Genomic DNA, 6,000 nt, shown 5'->3' with positions numbered 1-6,000 from the left:
CTTTGATTCATACACTTCAACTTCGAGGTCATAGAAGCACTTCGGGTAGGTCTTCTTGCCACCACAGCCCACAATCACCACATTACCAGGGATAGGCTGAGCACTGGGCAGAACCCCAGCAGCCTGAAGTGTCTTCTCTGCCTCTTCACTGAGTGTACAAGACATGGACCCAGAATCTAACATTCCTCTCAAAGTGACCTTGCCACTCACCAGCACTGGTGTATAAAACAGCTCACTTGATCCTTTGAGTTTCTGCGTGCCAATGAGAATCGGCACCTGGTCTGCTGGCAAGAGTCGACGATTAGCACTGTAGATTGAAAGCAGGTCTGGTTTCCTGTTGAGGGCTTCATTACTGCCACCCACGCTTGCCCTCTCGCAGCGTGGGCTACCTAGTTTGATGGCATGTGGCTGGGCTTTGCGGGCGCCGCTGCTGGACGAGAGGCACTAGGACAGTTGTTTTTAATGTGGCCAGCTTGGAAGCAATGACAACAGAGCTTCAGCAGTCTACAGTGGCTGAAGGTGGAGTGGTCAGTGCTGCTGCATACCTCACAGGGAGAGGACACAGAGGGCCGGGCGGGGCGCTGACGGTACAGGGGCTGAACATGTTGTGACAGCGACTGGGTGGAGCACAGTGTGAGGACTTTATTCAGCATGCCTACCACTTCACGCATACCTGGCTCTTCCTCTGCATGGTTCACAGCCGTTGATACAGCTGCTGGCGGCTGGCGAAGCACAGGACCCATCAGCTCTGCCTGTTCGGAAAAAGTATTGAATTCTGCAGTGGACTGACTGACTGCAACAGGGGGGGCACTGTAAATGGATGAAGAATGCTGGCTCACTGACTTCCCACGCCTCAAATCCCTCTGATGCTCGTCTAAGCGCTCCTGGACCTCTGAGGCTGTCCATTTTCTAGCTGATTTGTACTTGAAAGACATGGCCAAATGGGGGTCTGGGCAATGAGTAACAAACATCATCACAACTTCAGCGCACACGTCTTCTACACGTTTGCCCTGTCTGCGGAGGCACTCATCAGCAATATCAATAGCCTTGTTCAATCGCACCCAGTAATCTAATGCACTCTCACGCATTCTTGGAAGTGTGCTATAAAAGTCAGCCATGGGCATGCTAGAGTATGGGAGATCGCTAAAATTCTGCTTGAGGATGTCAAAGACAACAGTAGGGCAGCTGTAGGGGTCAACTTCTGCGTTGCTGCGCAGCGAAACCTTAACAATGTCCCTGGCTTTCCCCATAAGTCTGCTAGTTATCACATCATATTTTTCAGGAGTGTCGCATTTGCGTCTTCGCATGTAACTTTGCATTAAATCCTCCCACTCATGGACAGTACATGTGTCAGTGTGGTCACCTCTGAAGAACGGGGGTGGTCTAGCGTCTGCTTGGACAACTACATTCAGTCTTGAGGCATCCAGACAGCCTCCTGAGCAAGTCTGTGTAGTTGTGGCATTTGCTGGGCTTGAATGAGTGCTGGGCATAAAGTTCTGCATTGTATAATTTGTGTCATGTGCCTGCGCTGTATGTCTGCCAGTAGGATAACTAATAGTATCAGGATCCGCTACCTGCTCCTGTGTGTTTCCCACTATGTGGGTGATAGGGGTTGAACATGCCACTGGGCCTAGACCTAACTGGCCTATCTTTGGATCACTGGCCTCTCCATCTAACCCCATATGGCATCCCCTCCCCAGCCCACTAGACACAAACACACCATTCATTCTTACAAATGACATCTCAATTAAATTCTAAGAATTATGCAAGCACAGAAAAAAAATCGTTTTTTAAATGATCGCAATTTCTGATAATAGCACCAAATAACACTGACTTGTTATTCAAAATGAAGATGCTTTAAGAAGAAAAAAAAATCAATAGGCTACATATAACCATTATCACCAATGAAAGACTTTCACGACAATGAAATTAAACAAAATTGCCCTCTATAACATTCTACCGTAAGCAGTGTGTCAACCTAACATTAGAATGTTAACGTCAGAATTCAGGCACGTTGCGTGAAACAGAGGATAAATACCGCAGCAGAGCTCGTTGACAGCAGACGTAGCGGTTAGCAACGGTAGCATCAGCAGCAGCTTGGCAACGGTAGCTTCAGCGACAGTAGCAACAGTCCTGGTGATCTAGCGAGCGTAGATCGGATGAACCGACGGTCACGGCACCAATGTAACCGGTGTAAATCTCTGCGTTGTGTTATAAAAAATGTCTCGTGGACAACTGTTGTAAGATGGTAATTTATTCCTGTAAACACACCAACAGAAATAGTTTCCAGCCTGCTTGCTTCACCTATACTGTAAAGGCTAGCCCCCCACCTCATTCATGCATAAAACAAACAGGAAAAAATAAAAACAAACATGTAATATATACATCAAAAATATACACGTAAAGAAAGATAATTAAAAACGGTATCACACCTGTAAACACACCAACAGAAATAGTTTCCAGCCTGCTTGCTTCACCTATACTGTAAAGGCTAGCCCCCCACATGTAACAAAAGGAAAACCACATTAAACATATGTAAGAATGATATTTCCTATAACTAGTTTATATATATAATACATATAATAGTAATATGTTTTAAGAGGCTATTTAATAAGATAGATGCTTAGTTTTAAAGGCAATATCTATCAGATTCATCCATCCCATTAATCCTTCACCACCTACCTCATTCATGCATAAAACAAACAGGAAAGAGGAAGGGGGGAGAGAGGGACAATACAAGGGGAGACAGGGGGGGCTACCAGAGACCCCAATACCAGTGTGATACCAAAATAAAAGTAATAATAAAAGAAACTGAAATACAGGTAACATATCTTGAGCAATTATTAACACAGCTTTTCTAACCTGTTACATAAACATGGTACTTCTTGTAGTTTTAGTTTTCACCTATATTTGGTTGACGATATCAAATACTTAACCTTCATCAATCCACATGAAACTTGGCATGATTGTAGCACAACATGGCTGACACGAAAAATAAGTTTTGTGTCCCTAGGTGGATGTGTCCCGCTTTGTTTTAGCACCTCCTGAAAGTGGGGTAGGCCTAAATAGCTTTTTGGGACATAACTTGACAACCATTTCACCAAAAATGAATAAAAATTGTATGGCAAGTTGGCCTCTAGCATGGACCTAGCTTATTACGACTCAATTTGTGGAGTAGCAACAAGTGTTCAATGCAAAAATCTAGTGCCAGTATCTCGGGATGTGAAGGTCTAAAGTGAACGATGGAGTACGTGTAGCACATCAATCAAATCCTGAAGCGCTGGATTCTTGGCGGCAGAAGATCCAGTGCTTGGGCTCCAAGGGGGGTTATGGGGGGTTATGGTGGATCTCCAAACAGAGACTGTGTACAGGCCCATGTGAGGCCTAGGGCCTCCTTCTCTACCTGCATGTACCATTGTTCAGTCGGGGTAACCGTAAGCTTCCATTCGTGAAGGATGTGATGAATGTAGTGTACTTGACAATTACTGTGTAAGTAGAATCTTCCAGAACTCCACGTTGGCATCCAGTTTGCTGAACGTTTTTGCTCCAGCAAGTGTTCAGGTGACGTCAGAATGTACTTTTCACGGCACACATAGTTCTTCAAACCCGTCAGGTACACACATAAACACACCTTTTCAGCATATTTCTTGGGCACACCTACCATGTGGGCACACCAATCAGCTGTCCCCACCACGCAGCTGATGACACCCAGGGCTTGCATGCGCTAGAGATCCTCATTGACTTTCCCCATCAATGCTAGTGGAATCCTCCTGTTTTTTTTTAAGGAAGACGGGGCCGCCTCTGATTTAAGCTGGATGGTTGCTGCATAGCTTGGGGTAGCTTGTCTGGAGGGTCCCTATATCTATGCTGTCGACATGGTAAGACAAGTAAGCCACGGGCCCTCAATAGCTGGCAACCCGAGCAAGGGTTGAGAAGGTCTTTGCTTTGCTCCTATCCTCAACTGCAATCTGGCCAACCCTAACACATCCGGTGGAAGCTTTTTAAAGAACAGACAGCTGTGCACTGGAAGAAATGCTGTCAAAATCATTGACATCTGCTCCAGTGTCAATTTTAAAAGCACAGTGTCTATTTCAGAGTAATTATGTCTATTTTAACAGTCCATGGATCAGCATCTGATGTCCCAGAAAGAAGCTTTCCTCTTCTCCCTCCTACGAAATTCTATGCACAGCCTTAGCAGGAAAGCACACACACTAGTATGGGCTAGAAATACAAGAACCAACCAATATGTACTATTCAGCTCACTGTCATTGCATTGCAATTCATGATGCTGACAGAAAGACCATACCTAAGCAACTCTTTGATGGCCTGAAACTTGGTACAGGTCTCAGGAACCCCTCCCTGAAGTGGTTCAAAAAAATGTTGCCTCATTTGACCATTGGGGGGTGCTGTATATGCAAAAAAATGTTTTTCTTTTTGCCCACGACAAGGCAAAAAGGTTACTGTTTGGAAAAAGCGAACCAAAGTATTTATAAATGTTCCAAATGCAATACGTTTCTAAAATACATTTTATTGTGATCAACACATTGCCATACAGGTCTGATGTATCAAATATGATTTAAAATCACCGTGGCGAATTCCAAACATTTGCCAATCACGGCAGAAATGCTGGAGGGCGACGTGAGGCGACGTGAAATGGCCGGACCTGAAGGGGCATGAATCAAACAGTGAAGCAAGCCGGATGCCAAAGCTTCAAGGAATCATTGTAATCTACCGAGGCAAATTGTCGACATGGTGAATTTTTACAAACGTAATAAACTACTGTATGAGATAACTTTAAGTCCGGAAGTTATTTCACCTTTTGTGTTTAGCTAGCTTTCCACCTTACAAACGCTCTCTGTTATCTGACTGGAATTTCGCTCTTTCTCATCAGCGTTTCCTATGCTATAGTTATCTGTTAGTGCTGTCTGATGTAGGCTAACTTTAAGTATTTAATTAATTTCACCCGTTGTTTAATGTTGTCGTATCGATTTATTTAGCTTTACAAACGTTACAAACACTCCCTTATCTGACAAAAATGTCGCCATATTAAGGGGGCTTTTACCTGGGCAATGAATGAATGAGAACGAAATGTTTTGACTGTGAATCAGAGTATTTTCTACACAATCGTTTCAATTCAGATGTATAGAGTATATTTGGTGGTTGTCCTATGAATACAATCTATTTTACACATGTTTAGGGAGCTACTTTCACCGCTGTTGTTAGGTAACGGTGTCTAACTGTATAATATCTTACACTGCACACTTTAAATATACATATTTGTAATGGAAATCAGGTTAATTCATGAGCTGTTTCAAACACGGACACAGTTTACCCTTATGCTTATGCCACCACTGTGTTTTTCATAGGGTTAATACTATTACTAGAAAGATGGTCTGCTCTTCATGTTCCTGCATTTATGTTATTTTCATGCATTAAAAACAATGTGCGTACATCTTCATCACCAAAGGCAACGTCTTTAAAGTCACATTAAGGCGATCAGAGTGGATTGCTATTGGCAGGAAGGTAACACTGTGTTACTAACACACCTACCCAGTTTTTTGGGAGTTGCTGCCTGCCTCTTTAGTTCAGTTCAATGGAACAAATATTGTATGGAAATCAAATGTGGATGACTGTGTGTCTGTGTGTTTGTTTGTCTGTCTGTCTGTGTGTGTTTGTAGGTGTCTAACCCAGTATCAGGGTTGAATAGATGCTGGTGACGGTCATCAGAAAAGCATCAGCCCAGCAGAGGCCAGGTAAGTGCTTCAGACTCTTCAGAGAGAAGGCCTACAACACAGAGATGCAGGAATAACACGTTCGCACAGACGCATGCACAGACAGACATGCCGGAAAGACTCATGCACACACACACACACACACACACACACACACACACACACACACACACACACACACACACACACACCTCACTTATACACAGAGAAGGCCTACAAGACAGATGCAGGTAGAACACACACACACCTCAACACTCTCCAGCTGCCA

Source organism: Sprattus sprattus (genome assembly GCF_963457725.1).
Source record: "Sprattus sprattus genome assembly, chromosome: 17".
Classification (NCBI taxonomy): domain Eukaryota; kingdom Metazoa; phylum Chordata; class Actinopteri; order Clupeiformes; family Clupeidae; genus Sprattus; species Sprattus sprattus.
Note: the sequence above shows the minus strand (reverse complement) of the source record.